General features: G+C 46.8%; 1 long non-coding RNA gene across 1 annotated transcript; it reads right to left on the bottom strand.

Moving 5' to 3' along the window:
* Nucleotides 1-4,790: 4,790 nt before the first annotated feature.
* On the bottom strand, nucleotides 4,791-14,614 carry LOC122200316. Its single transcript, XR_006193791.1, has 3 exons — nucleotides 14,545-14,614; nucleotides 14,054-14,221; nucleotides 4,791-4,865 (listed from the first exon to the last, which is right to left on the bottom strand). It is a non-coding gene; the product is annotated as an uncharacterized LOC122200316 (long non-coding RNA).
* Nucleotides 14,615-25,640: the final 11,026 nt, after the last annotated feature.

Genomic DNA, 25,640 nt, shown 5'->3' with positions numbered 1-25,640 from the left:
TATAAAAAAAAAAAAAATTAAATAGGGTTATGAGAGAGTGTGGGCCGGGTGTCTCCTGTGCACGGCGTGGTAAGGGTCAATATCAAGCAGAAGCAGAATGGCCTCTTAGCAGGGCAGGTGTTAAGAACCAGATGCAGCTCTTTGAAACCCCTTCCATTCTGAGCCCACGACCTCACACAATCGTACATGCCCATTTGCTCACTAATGACTACTGGGCGACTCCTCCCCAGAGAGTGGTATGGCTGAAGGAACCTTGAGCAGAGTACCCCCCACCGGGTACGTGGCTGGGGCCAGGGGCCCTGGGCACAGTGGGGTGGTAGCTTCCCCTGTCTCTCACCTGCTACCTCCTCACATCCTGCCTGTCTCACGGGCTTGGCTGCATAATCGCTGGGCCAGGATTTAGAGCCAGCGCAGCATGGAGCTTATAAATCTTCTCTCACATCATGAAATGCCAGCAATTTCACAGCCAGGGACTCCTGTTCTCATAAAGTCCCCACACCAGCAGACTTGCATCTAAAAGTGTCCTCTGGGCTGACGGATTGATATTGGAGCCTCTCTGGAGCCAAACACGGGGACAGGCTGCCTCTGCCACCCGCTTGGCTACTCTGAAGCCCCCACAAGGAAAGGTCATCATTACCAGGCCAGATTGCCGGGGCTGTGCCTGCAAAGGAACCCTCAAACACGGTGCCCTGAGGAGTAGAGGAACAGAATGGCCACCTCACACTGGGAACCAAGGCCATACTGACCTTCAAGACTATTTGAGGGGAAAAATATTTCTGAGCAATATGCATAGTTGGAATCCATATGGGGACATATCCAATTACATTTAAATGTTTTTAATTTTTTTTTAATTTAATTTTGAGAGAGAGAGAGAGAGAGAGGTCAGAGTGTGAATGGGGTATAGGCAAAGAGAGAGGGAGACACAGAACCCAAAGCAGGCTCCAGGCTCTGAGCTGTCTGCACAGAGCCCGACAGAAGGACTTGAACCCATGAACCATGAGATCATGACCTGAGCCAAAGTCAGACACACAACCAACTGAGCCACCCAGGCTCCCCCCAAATTTGCCAGTGACCCTTAACCCTGGCTCCATTAGAATGACCTGTGGAGTTTTTATTTTTAAATTTTTTTTTAACGTTTATTTATTTTTGAGACAGAGAGAGACAGAGCATGAATGGGGGAGGGGCAGAGAGAGAGGGAGACACAGAATCGGAACCAGGCTCCAGGCTCTGAGGCATCAGCCCAGAGCCTGACACAGGGCTCAAACTCACGGACCGTGAGATCGTGACCTGAGCTGAAGTCGGCTGCCCAACTGACTGAGCCACCCAGGCGCCCCGCTGTGGAGTTTTTAAAAGCCTTACAGAGAGAGGCAGTTCCCACCTATGGAGACTCCAACCCAGTAGAGTCTAGAAAGGATCTCCTGCATCTGTATGTTCCACAGGGAAGGATTCGCCACTTAGTTCATAAGAAAAACTTCAAAGGAACAAGAAGGACAATGTGGCAGCCTTCCAAGATGGTCCTGAATGATCCCCACTTCCTGGTATTTATGTGCTCATATAATCCCCTCCCCTCAGAGGGGGCTAGACCTAGTGACTCACCTCTATGAACAGAACAAGGCACAAAATGATGGAATGTTACTTTCAAGACTAGATTACACAAAGTCTGTGACTTCTATTTGAGTCCCCCCTCTCTTTCTCTTGCCCTCAGGGAAGCCGGCTGCCATGTTGCCAGTCACCCTATGGAGAGACTCATATGGCAAGGAAGTGGTGTCCCCCACCAGTAGCCAGCGAGGACTGGAAGCCTGACCACAGCCTGCATGTGAGCTTGGAGAGACATTCTCTCCCAGTCAGGTCTTGAGGTAACTGTCCCACTGACACCTTGATCCCAGCCTTATGACTGATCCTGAGACAAAGCACCCAGAAAAGTACTTCCAGATCCCTGACCCCCAGAAACTTTGAGATGATAAATGTGGGCTGTTTTAAGCTATTACATTTTGGGGATAATTTGTTACGCAGCAATAGATAACCAATACAGACGTATGTAACAAAATTTTGGTAGTGGTTTATGTCTGAGTGGTGGGATTATGAGGGATCTGTATTTTCTTCCATTTGCTTATCTATATTTTCTGATTTTTTCATATTCCTTGAATTACATCCAAAATGAAAAACTAAAAATCATTTTCAAATCATACTCGAAAAAACTTTGACAGGAAAACATAGGAGAAAACCTTTGTGAACTTATGCTAGGCAAAGCTTTCTGAGACAAGTCACCAAAAAAGGGGACGCCCAAAGAAAGATAAATTGGACTTTATCAAAACTCAGAAATCTTGTTCTTCAACAAACATCATTAACCAAATAGGAAAGACAAGCTCCAGACCAGGAGAAAGATTTGAAAATCATAGATCTGATAAAGGACAGGTTTCCAGAATATATGAAGAACAAGAAGTAGACACATAACCCAATTAAAAAATGAGCAAAAGGTTTGAATAGAATCTTTTCTATTTCTCCAAAGAAGATACACAAATGGCCAATCATCACAGTCATTAGGAAAATGTGAATTCAAGCCACAAAGCTACACCAATATATGCCTATTAGAAGGGCTAAAATTGAAATGGCAAGTGTTGACCAGGATGTGACTAAAGTGTCACCTTCATACACCACTGGTGGGAATGTAAAATGTGGCAGCTACTTTGGTTTCTTAAAAAATTAAATATGAACTTGCCATATGACCAACTCCTAGGTATCTCCCCAAGAGAAGTGAAAACGTCCACACAAAGACTTATAAGCAAATATTCATAGCAAAAACTGGAAACAACCCAAATTTCCATCAACAGGTGAATGGATAAACAAAATGTGGTCCATCCATACAAGATACTGTTCAGCAATAAAAAGGAACTCAGTCCTGACTCATGCTACATCACCACACCACAAAAACAGTATGCTAAGGGAGAGGAACTACGCAATAAAGAATATATATTGTGTGATTCTATTTATTGGAAATGTCCAGAAAAGGCAGTTCTACAGCTAGAAAGCAGATGGGTATTGTCTGGGGCTCGAATGGGAGTTTGACAGCAAAGGAATAGGAGGAAATGTTCTGGGGTGATAAAGGTGTTCTAAAACTGAACCGTAGGGATGGTTGCATGATTGTCTACGTTTACTAAAAATCACTGAATTATACGCTTACCATGGGTGAATTTTATGTTGTGTAAATCATACCTCAGCAAAGCTATAAAAAAGTTATGTCTATAACCTTGGACCCAGTAAGTTCATGTCAAGGGCATAATCAGAAATGTACACAAAGATATATCAAGGATGCTCATAACAGTGTTTTTTTTTTAAGTTAATGAAAAACTAGAATCTGAATGCTTAGTAACAGATAATAAATGATTAATAAGTGGTGATGCACTCGCTAGACTAGTATGTGACCATTAAGAATGGTATTTACCAAGAATTTTTAACAACCTGGGGAAACGCTTAGGATAGAGTACAAAAGCTGTTCCAGTGGCCTGATTTCTCCATGAGCAGAGTCTATAGATAAATGTTTATTTTTAAACACACTTGAATTTGTTCTGTGTGAATGCATCGAATGCATTCTGTTGAATGCGTCTGTACATGCAACACAACCAGATGTATATACATAGACTTTTTTCCTTCTGGATATGTAGAAATAGTAAACAGCTGGTGATTATATAAGTAATTCTTGTTGTTTGCTTTGTCCTTTACCTTTTCTGATATGTTTCTTCAAAAAGCATGTATTCATTTTAAAGTCTGAAGAAAAAAAGAAAGAAAGGAAAGCTATGGCAGGCCTCTCTTCTCCTTGTCAGAGGAGGGGCTGTGGTTTCCTGAGTGAGGGGTACACCCTGGCCTCGATACAATGAGACAGAGGGCCTATCAGCTACTGCAGATATAAATGGCAGCCAACACACCTGGAAACAGCTGTCTCAGTCCATTCGTCCCAGCTGGGACTCATTGATCTTAAAACAGGGCCAACCTTAATGCAAGGACACTTCCCTTTTCATTAGCCAAGAGGAGGAGCTCCTACCAGGGAAAGGTCTCCAGGGGCTGGTGTTTTGTCACTGCAGCGAAGGGAAGGTAACAATGATCTTAGAAACAGATGCATGAGACCTACTAGGAACTGCTGGACAAATACCACGTAATTTCACTCATATGTGGAATTTAGGAAACAAATGAGCAAAGGGAAAAGAGAGAGAGAGAGAGAGAAGCAAACCTAGACACACACTCTTAATTTTAGAGAACAAACTGATGGTCACCAGAAGGGCAGTGAGTGGGGGAATGGGTGGATAGGTGATGGGGATTAAGGAGGGCACTTGTGATGAGCACCAGATGCTGTATGGAAGTAGTGAATCACTATATTGTACACCTGAAACTAATACTATTCTGTATTTTAACTCACTGGAATTAAAAAAAAAAAACTTTTAAGAAACCTGCTGGAAACCCAGTCTATAAGCTGGGGAATCACAGGGAGAACCTAAACCTGGTGGGGAGAGAGACGAGTGTTTGACTCCTGGTTTTGCTACAGAAGCCACACTCTGTGGAGTCTGGAATGAGCTACAGATTTAAACAGAAATTCAGTTTCCCCACCTTTAGATGGGAGACGATTAGACTGCCTATTTCCAAAATGGAAATCTACATCATTGGCTAATAAGATTCAAGGAATAAAGGGGATAGATTCGTGCCCCAGAGCTAACATAACAAATTATCACAACCTGGGTGACTTAAAATGACAGAAATTTATTCTCCGAAATTCTGGAAGCTAGAAGTCCAAAATCAAGGTGTTGGTGACATGCCCTCTCCAAAAGCTTTCTGGAAGACCTCGTCTGGCTTGTCCATGGCGGAATCCGCAAAGACTAGAAGAATAGTAACAGGTACATGCTCAACAGAATTTATACAAATAACAAACTGGTGAATAATTCAGAGGACAATGTATTATGTTTTGTTTTATGATAACCTTTTTACTCCTAAAATAAAAACAACATATGTTCATTTTATAAAATACCAAAAACATACATAAGCAAAAAGCTTAAAATCTGCCAGAATCACACCTTTGCAGATAAACTACTAATATTATTGCATATAATATGCAATAATAATAATGCAATATTATTGCATATAGTTATCCAATATTTATATGGTAACTTTTTTTAAACATCATACTGTAAACACATTGTTGTAACCCGATTTTTACACCTAACATTTTATGAATATCTTTCTGAATCATTACATATATTCCTTGACCTACCATGGGGTTACATCCTAATACACCCATCCTAAGTTGAAATATTGTGAGTCAAAAATGCAAGCACACATTGGATATACTGTGGGTTTAGTTCCAGACCACCCCAAGAAAGCAAATATCACAATAAAGTGAGTCGAATGAATTTTTTGGTTTCCCGGTGCGTATAAAAGTTATGTTTCCCCTAATACTATAGTTTATTAAGTATGCAATAGCACTGTGTAAAAAAAAAAAAAAAAAAAAAAAGCTGTGTACATACCTTAATTTAAAAATAATTTCTTGTGTGGGCACCTGAGTGGCTCAGTCGGTTAAGCGTCTGATTTTGGCTCAGGTCATGATCTCATGGTTCGTGAGTTCGAGACCCACTTTGGGCTCTGTGCTGATAGCTCAGAACCTGGAACCTGCTTTGGATTCTGTCTCCCTCTCTCTCTGTCCCTCCCCTGCTCCTGCTGTCTCTCTCTTCCTCCAAAATAAATAAATGCTAAAAAAAAAATTTTTTTTAATAAATAAATAAATAAATAAATAAATAAATAAATAATTTCTTGGGGCGCCTGAGTGGCTCACTTGGTTGAGTGTCCGACTCTTGGTTTTGGCTCAGATCATGATCTTGTAGTTTGTGAGTTTGAGCCCTACATTGGTCTCTGCACAGACAGTGCAGAGCCTGCTTGGGATTCTCTCTCTCCCTACCCCTCCCCTAGTTGTGCACATGCTCACCTGCTCTCTCTCTCTCTCTCTCTCTCTCTCTCTCAAACAAATAAGCATTACAAAATAATTTCTTGCTAAAAAGTGCCAACCATCATTTGAGCTTTCTGGGAGTCGTAATCTTTTTGCTGGTGGAGTGTCTTGTCTCAGTGTTGATGGCTACTGATTGATCAGGTTGCTGGGCTGCTGAAGGTTGGGCTGGCTGTAGCGATTTCTTAGAATAAAACAACATTGAAGTTTCCTGCATCAATTGACTCTTCCTTTCATGAATGATCTCTCTGTAACACACAATGCTATTTGATGGCATTTTACCCACAGTAGAACTTCTCTCAAAATTGGAATTAATCCTCTCAAACTCTGCTTCTGCCTTATCAACTAAGTTTATGTAACATTCCAAATCTTCTGTTGTCATTTCAACAGTCTTCACAGCCTCTGCAGCAGGAGTAGATTCCATCTCAAGAAAACCCTTTTTTTTTTTTTCTCCTCAGGAAGCAATTCCTCATCTGTTCAAGTTTTATCATGAGATTGTAGCCATTCAGTTCCATCTTCAGGCTCCACTTTGAATTCTCATTCTCTTGCTTTTTCTGCCAGGTCCGCAGTTACTTCCTCCACTAAAGTCCCTCCTCAAAAGTCATCCATGAGGGCCGAAATCATCTTCTTCCAAACTCTTGTTAATGTTGATATTTTGTTCTCTTCCCATGAATCACGAATATTCTTAATGGCATCTAGAATGGTGAATCCTTTCCAGAAGGTTTTCAACTGACTTTGCCCAAATCTATCAGAGGAATCACGATCTATGGCAACTACAGCCTTACAAAATATGTTTCTTAAATAATAAGACTTGAAAGTCAAAATTACTCTTGGATCCATGGGTTGCAGAATGGATATTGTGTTACAGGCATGAAAATGTGAGTCTTGTTGTACATCTCCATCAGAGCTCTTGGGTGACCAGGTGCATTGTCAATGAGCAGTAATATTTTGAAAGGAATCTCTTTTTCTGAGCAGGTCTCAAATATTAAATATTCAATGGACTTAAAATATTCATAAATCATGTTGTAAACAGATGTGCTGTCATCCAGGCTTTGTTGTTCTATTGATCGAGCACAGGCACAGTAGATTGCACACAATTCCTAAGGGCCCCAGGATTTTCAGAATGTTCCATGAACAATGGCTTTAACTCAGAGTCACCAGCTGCATTTGACTCTAACAAGAGAGTCAGTCTGTCCTTTAAAGTTTTGATGCCAGGCACTGACTTCTCTTCTCTAGCTATGGAAGTCCCAGATGATACCTTCTTCCAGTAGAAGGCTGTTAGGTCTACATTAAAAATCTGTAATTTAGTGTAGCTACCTTCATTAATTCTTTTAGTTAGATCTTCTGGACAATTCACTGCAACTTCTATATAAGCACTTGCTGCTTTACCTTATGCCTTTATGTTACAAAGACGGCCTCTTCCCTTAAACCTCACGAACCAACCTCTGCTAGCCTCAAACTTTTCTTCTGCAGTTTCCTCACCACACTCAGCCTTTCTAGAATCGAAGAGAGTTAGGTCCGTGCTCTGGATTAGGCTTTGGCTCAAGGGAATGGTGTAGTTGGTTTGATTCTCTACCCAGACCACTAAAACTTTCTCCATATCAGCAATAAGGCTTTTTAACTTTCTTATTATTTGTGTTTTCACTGGAATAGCACTTTTAATATCCTTCAAGAACTTTTCTTTTTCATTTATAACTTGGCTAACTGTTCGGTGTGAGAGGTCTAGCTATTGGCCTAGCTCAGCTTCCTTACTAAGCTTAATCATTTCCAACTTCTGATTTAAGGTGAGAGACAGGGGGCCTGGGTGGCTCAGTTGGTTGAGCATCCAACTCTTGATTTCAGCTCAGGTCATGATTCCAAGATCATGGGGTCAAGCCTCACATCAGGCTCTGCTCTGTATGTGGAGCCTGCTTGGGATATTTTCTCTGTCTGTCTCTCTCTCTCCTTCTGTCCCTTGCCAGCTCATGCACTCTCTCTGTCTCTGTCTCTCTCTGTCTCTAAAAAAAAAAGACATGTGACTCTTCCTTTCACTTGAAACCTAGAGGCCATGGTAGGGTTACTAACTGGGCTAATTTCAATATTCTTGCATCTCAGGGAATAGGGAGGCCCGGGGAGAGGGAGAGAGATGGGAGGATGGCCAGTCAGTGGAACAGTCAGAACATATACAACATTTAAGTTCACCACCTTATATGAACACGGTTCACAATACCCAGAAACAATTACAATGGTACCATCAGAGATCACTGATCATGGATCACCATAATAAATAATGAAAAAGCTTAAAATATTATGAGAATTATAATATTCTCATAACTATGAGGCACACACAAGAAGTGAGCAAATCCTGTTGGAAAAATGGTGCCAATAGACTTGCATGGTGTGGGGCTAACACAAACCTTCAATTTGTTTAAAAAAAACAAACATTGTATCCATGAAGTGCAATAAAGCAAAGCACAATAAAAAAAGATATGCCTATTCACCTAACCAACCTATCATAGCCTCGCCTAGCCTACCCCAGACATGCTCAGAACATTAGCCTACATTTGGGCGAAATCGTCTGATACCAAGCCTATTTTATAATGAAGTGTTGACTACCTAGCGTAACATATTGAACACAGTACTGAAAGCGAAAACCAGAACAGTTGTATGACCACAGAAGGGTTGTGAGGGCATAGGTTGTTAAACCCTGTGATGGCGTGGTTGACTGGAAGCTTCAGGTTCGTCATATCGCTAGCCCAGGAACAGATCAAAATTCACAATTCAGACTACTGTTTCTACTGCGTGTGTGTCACTTTCACACCGATGTAAAGTTAAAAAAAAAAATCCTAAATTGAGGGGCACGTGGATGGCTCAAGTCTTGATCTCAGGGTCACGAGTTTAAGTTCTGCATGGGGCTCCTTGCTGGGAGTGAAGCTTACTTAAACACACACACACACACACACACACACACACACAAACTCATAAGTAGAACCACTGTAAGTCAGGGATCATCTGTATGTAATATCCGACCCTATCAAGTTTTTTGGTTGTATGGTGGGATGACCTATTGAAATACTAACCAAGTCTCCCCTACCCTTCTGAATGTTCTCCTTTTCTGAGACCCTTCCTCTAATCAGACAGCTGTTGAACTGAGTTGGTATCATTGCCTCAGGAAATGGACCATGTAAGAAACACAGATGGCATTCAAGCTTTGAGGCGGCAGATTACAGATGACTGCAGATTACAGATGACTATAGATCCCTTGCCACGGCTCCCATGAAGAAGCAGGGTCTATGTCCCCTCCTGGTGAAGCCAGGCAGGTTTTGTGATTCTGCCGGTAAAATAAGGCAGAGGTGATGTCGTACTGGTTGTGATACCCAAGACTGAAGAGACTGACAGCAATTGTTTCCTGTTTCTGGAGCCAGGTCTCAGAGCCTCCTAGTAAGAAGGCTGACTATCCTGAGGCCGCCATTGTGTGAGAATCCCGAACTTCATGGAAAAGCCTTGGAGGATGAGACTTCATGTGAAGAGAGAGTGTGAGGCTGGGAAGCACCCTTGCACCAGACATGGACGTGAAGACCCAACATGGAAGGGTATCCTTTACTCCTTCCAATCCCTGCTCAAATTCCTGACCCACAAAACAGTGACCAAAATAGGGTTGCTGGATTCAGCAAATAAAAAGATAGGACATCCGGTTAAATTTGAATTTCAGATCAAGAACGAGTAATTTTTTAGTCTAAGTATATCCCCAGTATTGCATGGGATATACTTATACTAAAAAAAAAAAAAAGTACATTATCTAAAATCCAAATTTAACTGGGATTAAATTTTATACATATAGTATTTGAAGATAAATTTTAATTTTTTAACACTTAAGGATAAAATATACACAGGTAACATATTCACCATAGTTCATCTGACAACTCTAGACCAAATTAAAATGTATGTTTTATACCACCAATTTATAGGGTAGCTTGTTATTCAACAATAAAAAACCAAAACAGCAGCAACAGAAAGGAATTGGCGATGGAGAATACACCCGATGTGGAGCTAGAGTCGCTGGACGGAGCTGTTTTTCTCACTCTTGAAAGGAAAACAAAACAAACACAAAAAAAAACTTCTTCGATGGGAGAAAAAGAGAAAGAGAGAAGCTAGGACAGGAGCAGGGTCTACTGCACTACATTGTCCCCTCCCTCTCTCAGGCAGAGTCCCCTCGTGTAGGGGTGGGTGAGGGAAAGGACGGTGTCACACACAGACACAGGGGCAGATCTCAGAAAGCAGAAGGAAACAGGCTTTGCTTTCAGGGTCGTCAAGGGCATTCGAGAGATGCCCTTTCACTGCCACAGAGCCAGCGCACCCAGAGGGACTCATGATGGAGGAGCTGGTGTGGACAAGGGACCCAGTAACAAATGGCAAGGAGGCCCTCTCTCTGCGACCCTTACCGCCATCCCACTTCAACCAACATACGTCACCATACACTTTCCCAGGCCCCAGTAGAGGGGTCAAGGCAGCCCGTGCAATTACTGGGATTATTTTCCCCCATTTAGTGAGATATGTCTAAAATAAAACTCATCTCAGGCACTGGAAATAATGAGATGTATGTTTCTAGCCCACCCGAGTTAATAGACTAAGATTTCTACCGGCTACAGCCATAAACCATTTGGTACTGCCCTGGTGTTGATATATTTAAATTTGAAAACTTATATTTTTGTACGTTAATACTAACACACCCCTCAACTCCATTTCATATGCCACATTCAGACTTCTACCAATCAGCTAAGCAACTGTTCCTAGCAGTTGCCCAGGCATTGCCATATAGGCTGATTAGGAGCAAGCATTCTGGAGCAAGACTGCCAACATTTGCTGCCTAATGGCTGTGTGTCCGCGAGCAAGTTACTGAACCTCCCTGGGCCTCCACTTCTTTATCTATAAACTACCAACAGCCATCATGGTATCTACCCCATACCATTGCAATGAGGCTAAAGTGAACATGAGTGTGTTTTTAAAAGTGTTGGCCACTAGTGCTGTTTCCTGTGCACTTACTTGGAGATTGCATTCAATGCTTACTATCTTATAAAGAGCCGTGGAAAGTAGAAAGGTTGACACCTAATCACTAAACTGTGACAAAGATCAGAAACCATGTGGGGAATCTTTATTCTCAAATGAACACCCTTTGGATTGGCTTGCCGCCTGTAGGTTCATGGGTTAAAGAAAAGAATGAGATTCAGGGAAAAACATACAAAATCTGGAGACATACCATAACAGACCCAACAAGTGCCTCACCGTCACCCCTCAGCATTTACTGCTTCCGTGTCCTGCAGCCTGACTTCCCACCTGCCTGCACTCAAATTTTTGTCTCAGGTGTTGCTTTTGGGGAAACCCCAACTCAGACACATGTGATTCAAGATTGTGTCTAAACAGGCAAGTTCAGTGATTTGATAATGTTTTTAAAATAGTGGTGGGGGAGAGGAATCGTGGATATTAACATCATTTCCAACTTTATAAAGCTTAGGGGCACCTGGGTGGCTTAACTGATTAAGCGTCTGACTCTGGATTTTGGTTCAAGTCTTAATCTTGCAGTTTGTCTTATTGAGGCTCTGCGCTGACAGCTCAGAGCCTGCTTGGGATTCTTCCTCTCCCTTGCTCTCTGCCCCTTCCCCTGCTGGCATATGAGCACTCTCTCTCTCTCTCTCTCTCATAAATAAATAAACTTTAAAAGCTACTGTTAGTTTTTCAAAATAAGCTACTGTCCCAGTTTCAAACATTTGACATGTGGATGGATTTCTGGGAACACTCCTGTGTGTGAAAGTCAAGGACAATCTATGATTCGGTCACTCCTTCTCCTGATGGACTTTTGGGTTATTTTCAACTGCTGCTAACACAGACAATGCTTCAACTAACACCTTTGGCAAAATCTGTGCACACATTGTGGATTCTCTCTGAAGCGCAAATTCCCTAGAGCAGCATCACAGTCCCAAAAGACGTGCATCCATGTTGCCCAGTTCCTCCCCCTAAAGGCTCTCCTGGTTTGCACTCTACTCCTTCCCAAAGGCAGTGCGGACACTGCCTTTGGCCCTGGCCGAGGCTTTTGCAGGACAGGTGAGTTGCAGGTAGTGAGCTGAGGCACTGTGGACACCAGGCAGGGTCAGGGTTCTGGGTCCAGTGTCGGGGTTAAGAGACAGAGATGAGTGGAATCAGGGTCCAGGTCAAGGCTGACCCGGGGAGCAGGGTGGGAGCTACTTGAGAACTGAAACGTTACACAGGGACATGGAGGGTGAGGCCTCACTGCACAGACGGTGGCTGCAAAGGCTGCGTCTCTGTGAACCAGGGCAGGGCCTGCATGGCCCATGGGACACCTTCCCGCAAATTAGGAAAAGATGCCCCTTCCTCAGGTTAAAAGAAAGGTCGAGTGAGTAGATCTCTGAACAACCTAAACTCTGCCTGCTGAACAGCAGCACTGGCTCCATGCACACACAACACAGGGGCACACTTGGGGACACAGGAAACCCCGCTCTTCCCCACCCACCCCCTGTGAGGCAACCATGTCAGGTTCAAAGTCTCAGGGGCCTGCGAGTCAGGCACTAGAGGGCAGCCAGAGCGCAGGCATCATAGGATGCGCACACGTATGCCGAGCTCATGCACAGGCCCAAGTGCCATCGTGAGTTGAGGTCAAAGATAACTCTTCCCTGATACCTATCTGGCGACCCAGAGTCCCTGTGCCATCCAGCATGCACTCACATAAGTTAGTGTGGATCTACCATGTGGAAGATGCCCCTTAGGTGTAACGCCCTTGAGCAGTGCACTACATGAATTCCTGAACATAGGCCACAAGGCACCATCCATTCAAAGTCTACAGCTGAGTAGCAGCCCCCCAACTGGTGGTAGGCTGCTGCTCCTCAAGACCTGCTCTGCGTAAGCTCTGGGTTGGAGCAGACTTCAGTGACTTGAACAGGGAGGGGCTGGGGAGGCCGACTTCAAGCCAGGCCTCCGCCACCTCCCGAGGTAGTTCTCTGGGCTCAGACCTGCCAATTAAAGCCCTCGAAGATGAAAGAGGAAGGCTTTGGTAAGCAGCTGGGCGAGATGAAAGTCAAGTCCAAGTGGTGTTTTACAGCCTCCTAAAGGGAGGATTTCTCGGCATGTCTGGCATTTTGCCATGAGCATCCTTGCCACAAAATTAGTTTGCTGGAAGGCAATTCTGCTATGAAGATAAAATAATGAAATCTAAAAGAGGGACACTGAAAAGGATATAATGAGGGGCACCTGGGTGGCTAGGTCGGTTGAGCATCCAACTTCGGTTCAGGTCATGATCTCATGGTCTGTGGGATCAAGCCCCGCATTGGGCTCTGTGCCGACAGCTCAGAGCCTGGAGCCTGCTTCAGATTCTGTGTCTCCCTCTCTCTCTGTCCCTCCCCCGCTCATTCTCTCTCTCTCTCTCTTTCTCTCTCTCTCTCTCAAAAACGAATAAACATTAAAAAAAAAATTTTAAGGATATAGTGAAACATGAAAAAAATTAATACAATTCATAATTAATTTCTTCCTTCATTAAGAGAGGTATCAGTTTTCCAAGCACTAGGATACACGCTTGCATCGTGTTGTGCATGGTTCTGGGCTGCTCGTTCTGGGCATGGGGAAGAAAGGCTAAGGCTCTAACGTACTTGTAACTGAGCTTTGCTATTGTGGGGACTGGTACGTTTTCACTGTCCTGCAGAGTGTAGCGTGCAGTCTGGCCTTTTACTTTCTATTTCACGCCTCCAGGAAGCTTTATCACCAGATCTTCTATCAAAGTGATCTCTGTAGTTGTTACCATCCACCGTCTTAAGACGGCTGTAAGACCACTGTAAAGGCTAGCTGACATTTACCTACAGCAGTCCCCCCTTGGCCCCGAGGGACCACAGTCCAAGACCCCCTAGGGTACTGAACCCCCGGATGTACTGTTTCTTCCTAGACATACGCACCTAGGATAAAGTTTAACTTATAAGTTAGGCACAGTAAGAGATTAACAATAATAAAATAGAACAATTATAACACTATACTGTAATAAAGGTTATGTGAATGTGTGTTTCTCAAAATATCTTATTGTCCCGTACTCACCCTTCTTCCTGTGCTGATGGGAGATGATAAGACGCCTACGTGATGAGATGAAGTGCGGTGAATGACCTAGGCAGCGTGACCCGGTGGGCTGCTATTGACCTTCTGGCCCTATGTCGGAAGGAGGATCATCTGCTTCCAGAACGCGGTTGGCCACAGGTAACAGAAACCCTGGAGCGCAAAAAGAGGAGAGCAGGGTCTACTGTAACATAAAAGTGAGAATTGTGTCCATGGAGAAATAAAACCCAACTGACAACTAGCTTCATTCAATACGTCGACTCTGCCAAAGGCAGTGGATTCATCAATGAGGGAATGTAACCAGCCAGCCAGTTATTTTATCTTTTACTGCAAAACTGCCTCACGGTTGATTAGTAATGCAGTGAAAATGCCTGCGGCGAAGATGTTTCCAACGAAACTACCTAGAGCTGATTCTAGGTGCCGCTCATTAAGCTCAGTCAAGAGCTTGCACCACAAAAACCTGGAGAGGCTCTCACAGAGGCAGCTGGCTTTCCCTCCCTCGCTCTGACAAATCCATATTCTCATCGTTCTCATCCTTCTCCTGGCCTCACCAGCAGGCCTCCTGGGGGCAAGCTAGTTGGCTCAGACTTCTGGCAGCAGCCCCACCCACCCCTGCACCTGACTCTGCACACCTGCCCCTCCCCAGCAGGAGCCCGGAGCGCAAGCTGTGCATCCCACCAGAGCCCAGGAGCACTGAGATGGAAAGGAGGGGCATGACCCGTGGGGGGTGCCCATGGCTGGGGGGATGGCCGACTGGCGAGCTCCACCCAGCCTGTCCTGCCCCCTGCTCTCTGCTGCTACATCTGAGCTCAGCAGCCTGGCTCACCACCCCACAGAAAGGAGAGCAATTGCCCGTCCCACACACCATGTTTATTTCCTTATTTATTTCCTTATTATCTCCCGCTACGCGAATGTAAGCCCCCAGAGGAAGGGTTTATGTTAGTACCCTATGGCTGCTGTCACAAATTCCCAGAAATTTACTGGCTTAAAACAACACAGACTTATTTTCCTACAGTTCTGGAGGGCGGAGGGCTCACTGGCCAAAATCAGGGGCAGAGTTGCATTCTTTTCTGGAGGCTCCAGCGGGGGGAATTCAGCTCCTTCCCTTTCCCAGCTTCCACAGGCCACACACACTCCTTGGCTCACAGCCCTCTTCCATCTTCAAAGCCCGAAATCACATCACTCTGACCCCCGCTTCGCCCTCACACGTCTGCCTCTGCCTCTGCCTCTCATCTTCCTCCTCTACTCAGAAGGACCCTCATGATTACGTTGAGCACCCGCCCCCTGATTACCCAAGATAATCTCCCTATCTTCTGGCCAGCTGATTCGAAACCTTAACTCCCCTCTGCATGTAGCACAGACTATGTACACATTCTGGGATTAGAACGTGGATGTCCGGGGTGGGTGGGGGGGAGACATCATTCTACCTACCACAGGGTTTGTCTCTTAATCACCGTTGTATTCCCAGTGCCTGAATGGTATCTGACACATAGCAGGCCCTCAATAAATACTTGCTGAATGAATAAGTGAATGAATACATGAAGAGCTTACTAAGAATAACATTTAATTCATAGTAAACACTTAATCGTGCTTATTAAGAGCCAGGCACTATTCACAATGCCTTATGTGTATTAACTCATCGGATCCCCGACAGCTCCATGAGGTATGTTTTATTATTCCCTGCCTTCTATAGATGAGGGAGTGAAGGCACAGGTGTGTAGTCTGCCCTAGTCTACACAGCGAGCGAGTGAAAGCCAGGATTTGATCTCGGATTTACCGAGCACTTCCTGTGTCACCGGCCCTGGCTGGGCATGTTACATTTCTGATCTCATTTTATCCTCACAAGAGGCCATGAGGAAAACGGGCAGAATGGGAAGCCTGGTCTCAACAGGGACAGAATTAAGTCACCGGCTGAGGGATTCTGAGGGGTTCTGTGGGGCAACGGATTGCATATTCCTCCTTGAGCCTCCTATGATGCCAATCAGATGAGGACTTTGCACCCCTAAAGGGACTGTGGGTGTCCATGTTCCCGATACGGGGCTCCTGCCTTGGACTCTATACCACTAGTATCCACACCCCCGGCAGGCCTGTAGCAGACCATGACCTTCACCAGACAGGCCTGGCTGCTCTGTGTCCTGGAAGCCTGTTCTCCTTCAAGGAACAGGAGCCTGCTTCAAACCTCATCCAGAGGCACCTGGGCGGCTCAGTCGGTTAAGCGTCTGACTTCAGCTCAGGTCACGATCTCACAGCTCATGAGATCGGGCTCTGTGCTGACAGCTCAGAGCCTGGAGCCTGCTTCGGATTCTGTGTCTCCCTCTTTCTGCCCCTCCCCTGCTTGTGCTCTCTCTCTCTCTCTCACTCTCTCTCTCTCTCTCAAATATAAAATAAAATAAAAACATAAACATTAAAAAAAAAACCCTCATCCCGAACTGAAGCTGCATTTCCCATTCCCCTGATGACAACTCTGGGGACTCCCCCCTGGCTGGGCCCCATACTTGTTTTGCATGGGCTGGAGCTGCTTACTGTCTGGACGCTGGCCCTCCAGAGCCACCTCTGATTTACCCTGCCAGCCTGCTCCTGAGCACACAGGCCTGCAGGAGGCCCCCAGGCCTCAGCCACCCCGAGCCCTGTAGAAGGAAGTAGAAAGAACGCTGCTTGGACAAGGAGATGGCGCTACCCCCTGGCTTGCACCTTAACCTTTGCAGTCAAGGCCAAGAAGAACAAAACGCACTTGAGCCTCTGCCAGCACAGTGGGGCAACGCAGTTTCTGTTCCCGCCAGCACATTTTTCTAGGTCAGTGTCAGATCAGGGAAATCCAATACCACATGTCCCAACTTTTTATTTGAAAATAGAGAAGTTGCTTTCCAAAATAAATAGTGTTTACAAGCGGAGGCTGGAGAAGCCTCCATCAGACATGGTCTCAGTGCCCAGGCAAGACAGATTCTTCCCGGCCTGGTTGCTGTGAACCCAATGCCAGCCCCAGCTCCAGCCCCAGCAGAGGCCGGATCAGGAGGAGCACACGTGTATATACACATGTGTGTTGATGTTTGCCTGCATGTGTGCATACACGTGCATTTGCATAAATGTGCATATGCACATTTCCTTAAGGGTCTCTGGGTATGATGAACATGCACATGTAAGTTGGGGGCTGTACGCATGTACTTGTGTGGGGGGTACCTACGGGCACGTGCACATAGGGAGAGGGGCTTCTGCCCTGTGAATCTGTACCCAGCCCCGCTTCTCAGACCCCTAGTCCAGTCTGGAGTCCCCTCCCGCCTCCACTCACTGCTACATCCCATCTCAGCCCTCACCCTGTTCTTTTTCTCAGCTGCCTGAGGGGCTGGGGCTCAGATCTGGATATGCTGTGAATGCATTTCCTCCATCCTGCTTCCTCTCACTACCCACCCTCTGCCCACGGCCACCTGGACTACTGGTACAAGCCAACTGAGTGCCCTTTCTGGTGAACATGTATGTGAAGGGCCCTCAGTACAGGTCCCTGCTGTCACAGCTCCCTGACAGTCACCTTGACTCCCTCACAGGCCCTCCTCCTGATGCTGGCAGCACAGGCTTCCTCAGCCTCTGCCTGGTTCTCAGTGCAAAGCCCCACCTGCCCAGGAACCACCTGCTTCATCAAACTCAAGCAACTCAGCCAGGCTTCCAAGAGCTGCGTGATTTTCTTAGCAAACCCTTCTGGCTCCCCCTCCACAAAAACCTCGGCTCAGCTGCCTCTCACCGCTCGCACGTTAACCCAGGCCACTCCTTTACCCACCTCGGCTTCTGCCTTCGCTCATGCTGTTCCTTTGCCCTGGCACCATTCTCCAATCAGCTCTGCCCGTCCCACCCGATGCTACCTTGCAGACCAGATCTCTTCTCACCCCTCCCTCTACGAGGCCTGTCACATAAACCTCCTGCCCTACAAATGCCTTTCCCGTTGGGCCCTGTATCGCCGCACAACTCGCTGCCCTGTGTATTGCCTAAGAATTGCGTTCAGGTTGCTTCATGCACTTATCTTGCCCTCTCACCTAGATTGCAATCTCCTTCTAGAATTAAGCCCGGTGCTCCCTTTGAATAAACCTCGGGACCCGACACAGGTCTGAACATAGTAGAGACCAGAGATAAGGGCTTTTGTGGGTTGAGTGGATGCAAGAAGACAGAATCAGGCTGGGGTGGTCAGGCCATAAAACTGCATGCCAGGCATTGCCTCTGGTGACTCACCTGCCCTACCTCATTTAATCCTCCCAGTAACCAGGGCTGTGGGGTGATACTGTCCGCATTGCCTAGATGAGAAAAACGGATGCTGACAGAGGCGAAGTGACTTCTCCAGGCCCACAAAACTAGTAAATGGCAAAGTCAGGGGTGAATCCTGGGTCTGTCTGACTCCATTTCTCTATCCCCTGTTGCAACAACCACAGCAGTAGAAGGCAGTGCACTAGAGTCAAAAGCTTTCTGAAATTCTAGACCACACCCTGTCCTGAAGAGGTTAGAGTAAGTTCTGGATTAGCGTTATCCAACAGAACTTTCTGCGATGATGGAAATACTCGTTTCTATGTCGTCTGATATGGGAGCTGCTAGCCACAGTATGGCCACTGAGTGCCTGAAATGTGGCAGGTGTGGACTTCAAATTTTTTAAAACTGTAAGTCATTTAGATTTAAATAGTCACCTGCGGCCAGTGGTTAGCGTCCCTACTGGACAGCAGAGCCGAAGATAAGTGCTTCCCAATCACATTCATTCCAAGTAAATACAGGTTTGCTGTCCAATTGTAGAACATTCCTATGAAACCTTTCACAAGCCAAAATGGTGTAAAGCAAAGAAGCCATTATCATTAATTCACACGTGCAGGCCCGAAAAATAACCTCTCAGGCCCCCCAAATAACCTCTCTTATACCTTAGGACATATCTCACTAGTGGATACACAAAATACACCCAGATAAAACACAGATGCTCACAGACACAGTTCAAAGCTGTGGCAGCTTGGTGTGGAGATGCTGAGCAGGTTCCCGGGGAAGGAGCTTGGCAAAGCTGATCTCTCTGCTTGGGGTACCCACTGCCTCTGTAATGGCTCACTGCAAAATGAATGCTGAACGCTATTTTTGCTTCTTGCCTCTTTTCTTAAAAGCCAAAATCCTCTTTGGGTCTCTTGCAGTGGGCGAAAACAGATATCAACATAGGTCTCACATAAAGCAGAGTGATGTAACGTGAACTTTTGGAAAGCGGATATACCTGTGTAGAAAATAATAATTGTGCAATGAATGAGGCTGCTTCTTGCCACAGGCAACTGGCTCAAGGGGTCCCACCCACCTGGTTCCACCAGCCACCCCCAGGGCCAGGACCCCGAGAGTCAATGTCTCCATACACTTGTAACCCATTTCAGGCATGCCAGCTCCTAATAATGGTCAAGTTCTCTGCCAGCTCCCAGTCCAAGACATGGAAATCTTTGTGATGATGGGAAATCCCAGCATAGGAAGTACACGGACAATGTCACTCCTTGCGTGACATTCTGTCCCCCATTCCCCACACAGACTGGTCAGGGGCTGGGGTACAAAGAGTGGCCCAGAGCCCAGCCTGATGGAGCACGGGGCCCCTGTAATGAGCAAAACGTTCCTGGCCTTCACTGTCAGGGAGCCATTGGAGGGCAGGACCCTGTCACAACAACAGAACCTAAGGCGGGCTCTGGCCCTGAGGAGGGGGAGCCCACCAGGCCCTTCTTCAGCACTTTGGCGCCACCTCCTGGGCACTTGCAGAGTGCCAGCGCATACAAGCTTGCCAGGAGGAACCAAGACGGGCACTGGTGACTGACAGGGGCTGTCAGAGACCTCCCAGGTCCCACCTGGTTAGGCCAAGGGGGAATGTCAGGCCGCCTGCTTAGGCCCACTGGGACACTTTCCTGCAGGGAAAGGGCACTTAGGGAAAGAAGGGAGGGAAGCATTGTCCAGGAGCACTGGGGGAGGGGGCGGAGAAGGCTACTCCTGTGTTGTTCCAGTCTGGAATGGGAACATTCCAGAATCCAGGACCTCGTTTACACCTCCATCATTACACTGTGCCAGGCCCTGGATATGCATGGAGAAGCAGAACAGGACTTTGGTGGTGGCCATAACAGGGTGACCGTGGGAAACAGGGTGAATGAAGGACGTGATGTGTGGGCTGGTCTCTGGGGGTAAGAGCAGGCTGTGCATAGAGAGGCAGTGGGGAGCAGCCTGGGGACCAAGGCCTGGAGGTGAGAGGGAGAGTGGCTGGCTGGGGGCGGCTCCAGGCAGCCAGCCAGGGGAGACCGTGTATGGGGAAGATGGCTGGAGCATAAACAGCTGGGTGTGGGACTGAAGGGGCCCGGCTCACCCAGGGCCTTGTTTTCTGCACCCCCCACCGCATCCAGCAGACCCCGAGTCAAACCCCCAGGGGCTTCTGAGCTTGAGTGGTTTTCTCCAAGGCTGTCCACGACAGATCCAGAGCTGCCAGCAAATGCAGTGGATGGATGCAGGCTACGTAGTTTGGTGGTAGAGAGGGGTGCAGAGGGGGGACGGAAGAGCCCAGGATGGGAGTCTAGAGACTGCCACTGACTAGTTCCATGACCTGGCAACATTCCCCCTCTCTGCGCCTCAGTTTCCCCATTGAGAAACTGCAGGGATTGACTGATGGTCTCCAATTCCAACTTAATCGGTCCTAAAGTACAGAGGGAGTGAGATACGGAGACGTTTGTGCTGGGAAGAATGTCCCTCTGGCCAGAAGGCGGGGGCACTGTTGCATGCAGGTGCAGATCAGTCGTAAACTGAGTCTCGAGTTCTGTCACTGGGAGAGCTGGGGCCCTCGTGGAGGGCATACGCCTGCCTGAGCCAAGAGCCTTACGGGGTTCAGACTTCAGCCTCACACGGTTTCTCCACAGCACCAAAGGAGGCCTGCTTTCAGGGTGCTCCGGCGGAGCCCAGACTCTGTCTTGCTCAACACGTGAGAGGAGCCCAGAAAGAGGGAAGAGGCCCAGGAACGAGGCCAGGGAATCCTTTATGGGAGCTGCAGTCAGCGACATCTGGAGCTCTGGAGTCTGGGCAAAGAAGTCGGGGCAGCTTCTAGAAATCCTCCGGAAGCAGAGACGGGCAGACATGACAGGAATAAGGGGCTTCCCTCTCACTGGAAAGCACTTGCTGTGTGTCCGCGAGCTCTCACAGGCTTGCCCTGAGTGGAGCGTCTCAACAACCCCTGAGGCAGGCAGAGCAGGGCAAGGCATGGTTAGGCCTCGTTTGGTGATTGTAAAGCTTCCCTTCAGGAAGAAGCATCAGAGATCAGCAGTCCAGCCCCATATCCCATAGGAAAGGACAGTAAGACCCGCATTAGAGAGTGATTTGCGCTGGGCCACAGGGTACATCGGTGACTCAGTGACAGAGAAGAGACCCCAGATGTCCTTAAGAATAGGGCCTGTGGGGGGCGCCTGGGTGGCTCAGTCGGTTAAGCGTCCGACTTCGGCTCAGGTCATGATCTCATGGTCCGTGAGTTCAAGCCCCATGTTGGGCTCTGTGCTGACAGCTCAGAGCCTGGAGCCTGCTTCGAATTCTGTGTCTCCCTCTCTCTCTGACCCTCCCCTCTTCATGCTCTGTCTCTCTGTATCGAAAATAAATAAACATTAAAAAAAATTTTTTTAAATTAAAAAAAGAAAAAAGAATAGGGCCTGTGGTAGGATACCAGTGTCAAATAAACACCGAATTTCAAAGACTTTAGTACAGGGATGGGGGCGGGGAGGGGGGTGGATAAAATATCTCCCTGATTTTTATTTAAAATTTTGTTTAACGTTTATTTATTTTTGAAAGGGACAGAGCGTGAGCAGGGAAGGGGCAGAGAGAGCAGGAGACACAGAATCTGACACGAGCTCCAGGCTCCCAGCTGTCAGCACAGAGCCCAACCCATGTGGGGCTCAAACTTGCAAACTGAGAGATCATGACCTGAGTGGAAGTCAGATGCTTAACCATCTGAGCCACCCGGGCATCCCTGATTTTTATTTTAATTACATGGTGAAACGACAAGCTATTGATATATTTGGTTAAATGAAATATGTTATAGAAAGTAATTGCACCTGTTTCTTTTGACTTTTTTCAAGGCGACGACTAGAAAATGTTAGATCAAGGACGGGGCTTGCATCCACGGCAGGTGGTGTATCTGTGTGGGACAGAGCTGCACAGGGCGGTCAGCTCTGATGCTGGTCAATCCAGCTCCTGGCTGTTACCCCGGGTCTAGTCCACTGAGTGGAAGAGGGTGGGGACAGACGTGGGAAGCTTTGAGGACTTTCCACGTGCTGGGCACTGGGCGAAGTCCCTTACATTTCGTTTTATCTTCCCTGCCACCCTGTGCCAGGGCTGGGAGGACAGGGAGTGCAGGAGAGCTCACTCAGGATCCCCGGACTGGGGTCAGGGTGAGATCAAGGTGAGGGTAGTGTCCTCTTGTCCTCACACGTGTCCTGAGTTTCTTGCCCTCCCTCCGTGTACTTTCTGGTGTACCGTCTTCACACCTCGGCCTCACACACGTCAGTTGTGAAATCTGTCCCCTCTCCTCTCGGGCTCTGCCCTCCTTTTCTGGACGCACTGTCCCACGAGGCACACCTCCCAACCACCACCCACCCTGCCCGGTAGCCCTCACTGGCCTTGGCAGTGCGGCAGCTTTCGGAGAAGGGCTGCCAAGCGAGGCAGCTGGACCCGCTGCTGGGGAGCAGCCTGGACTCTAACACCTGCCCCTTCCCAGTAAATTGAGAACCCCCATTTCCAGGAGTTTGGTCCCCGTAGGAGCCAGCACTGAGCTCTGGGACCGGGCAGGCCCTGCTCCGGCAAGTGACCACAAGAACCACAAGGTGGCGCTATTCCCACAACCCTCCACTTCCCAGGACCCTCCAGTCACAGGTGCTGGCACTCCAGCATTTGGGAAGAGGCTTTCCCCCGACCGGTGAATTTCTTAGCCTTCAGCTGCCGAAGGTTATTCAGACTCAGGAATGCTGTACTTAAACATGGTCATCTCTGAGCACACGCTTAAAAATAAAAGGCAAGCAGGCTACAGGTTTGTTGCTGATTCTTTAAAAAAAATTTTTTTTTAATGTTTTATTTGTTTTTGAGACAGAGTGAGACAGAGTATGAGCAGGGGAGGGGCAGAGAGAGAGGGCGACACAGAATCCGAAGCAGGCTCCAGGCTCTGGGCTGTCGGCACAGAGCCCGACGCAGGGCTCGAACTCACAAACTGCAAGATCATGACCTGAACCAAAGTCGGGTGCTCAACCGACCGAACCACCCAGGTGCCCCTCGTTGCTGATTCTTAGCAAGGAATTCTGTACCCAGAGACTCTCATGCACACCTAACACGTGCAAGAGGAATGCACACACGTGACATAAATAGCACAAATAGCACATGGGTCCATATGTGTGTGAACATGACAGAAAGAATGCTACAGATTATTTAGCAGTGAGGGTTTCTTATCCTTCCCCCATTTTAATTTAGCTCCACGATTTTGGAAAGAAAGAAAGAGAGAAAGAGAGGAAGTTGAGGGAGAGAGAGAAGGAAAGAAAAGAAAAAAGAAAAGAAAACCTTACAATAAAGCCAAATATGTAAAGTTAGGGGAAATTTTTTTTTAATGTTGGCTGCTCTAGTTGTAGATGTGGGGTTAGAAGAGTGTCTTCCCAGTGCATAGTTTTCTGGAGCATAGTTTAAAAGCCATCAATCCAGTCCCCTTGCCTCATGTCATAGGAACATAAACAGACACTCAGGAAGGAGAAATGACTCTTTCAATATCACACAGCTACTCTTAAATATTTTCATTGAAACCTAAGCCCCCCAAAGCAGGTGTTTCCACTGAGGAAGGAAAAAAAAAAAACAATTTCTATTTTTTCTGACTTATGTCCAGATTCTCTGCAAGTTGTGGTGACACCCCATGACTGGATAGATGGCAGTAATGGTGACACTCAGACCAGCTCCCTCCATTTCAAGCCCTCTCAGCATCCACTGTCCCGTACGACCCTCCCTATGCCCCTGAGGGCAAGTAGATACCCCACGAATCTTCCCCAAGAGGGGAAACCAAGGCACAGAGACGACTTGATTTGCTTTTGAGCACACAGTGAGTGAGTGTCAAAAAAAAAAGTACGAGACTAGCACACAGGACTCTAGCAATTATTCTACACACTGGTCTAGAGTTGAGTTAATACTAGGTCTGGTGAGAAGCTTTTTTTTTAAGTTTATTTATTTATTTTGAGAAAGAGAGAGCGTGCATGCACACACGTGTGAGCAGGGGAGGGGCAGAAAGAGAGGGAGAGACAGAATCCCAAGCAGGCTCCAAGCTGTCAGTGCAGAGCCCAACATGAGGCTCCATCCCATGAACTGTAACATCATGACCTGAGCTGAAATCGAGTCAGTTGCTTAACCTACTAAGCTACCTGGGTGCCTTAGGGGGAAATATTTTTTAAGAGGGAGACAGTTGCTAGGTATGGGTGCTCAAGCTGATGAGAAAGAAGAGTGAGAACAAGAGACTGCTCCTTAAGAATGGGAACCTTCTGGGGAGCGTGGGTGGCTCAGTCCTTAAGCATCTAGCTTCAGCTCAGGTCATGATCTCACAGCTCGCGGGTTTGAGCCCCGCGTTGGGCTCTGTGCTGACAGCAGCCTGGGGCCTGCTTCAGATTCTGTGTCTTCCTCTCTCTCTACCCCTCCCCCACTTGTGCTCTGTCTCTCAAAAATGAATAAACATTCAAAAAAAAAAAAAAAGAATGGGAACCTGCCTTCTTCATTTTCGTGTCTTCAGGGCTAGGCATAAAGCAGCCAGTACATTGCGGGCCTCTAGACATTCCCTGGATGAATAAATAAATGTGACATAGACACATAAATAATACATTTGGTTCCTGAGACCAGAAATTAAGATTCTGCCCATGCTAATACCATTTCCATAATCCAATAGGCAGAAACCCTGGAGAGATGTCTTGAGAGGAGGAAGGGCTCGCAGCACACAGTGATTTGTTGGTCTTTCTCGTCTGTCACTCTGAACAGCACACTTCTGGGAGTAGGGTGGCCTTCTGCAACATTTTTATTATGCAAATCATTCATTTAGCTAACATTTTTGTTCCCACCTACTAAGCGTTAGGCCCTGAAGGGTGTAACACAGACAGATCAGATAGCATATTTAATACATTTCAGAACTTTGACGGAAAATGAGAACATTTAAAAGGAACTCTGTGATCTTGAACAAGTGCTGATTCATAGTGTAGGTGGGGACAGGGCAAGCAATAATTAGCCATTCAATCCAGCAACAATTCACTGAACTCTAATAGCCCTGAACACAAGTGCTAGGTGAGCACAGGAACAGGGATGATAGGACAAGCCAGTGGAGCTCACCAGAGAGATGGGACAAGACGGCCCCATAAATAACTACAATGTGAGGTGATCTCCGCTGAAAAATAAATATTGTAAGCCTCCCCATTCAAAAACCACTAATGGTTTGGTATGCTTCCCACCTTTGACTTGTGGTTATATAATGAATACATTCCCTTTATATATACAGTTCTCCCTTTTTTCCCCACAGAAATGGAATCATATGGTCCATATTTTTGTACACTCTATCCAGATT

The sequence above is a fragment of the Panthera leo genome, chromosome D1 (genome assembly GCF_018350215.1).
Source record: "Panthera leo isolate Ple1 chromosome D1, P.leo_Ple1_pat1.1, whole genome shotgun sequence".
Taxonomy (NCBI): Eukaryota; Metazoa; Chordata; class Mammalia; order Carnivora; family Felidae; genus Panthera; species Panthera leo.
The sequence above is the reverse complement of the archived record's forward strand: the minus strand, read 5'-3'. Positions and strand labels throughout refer to the sequence as shown.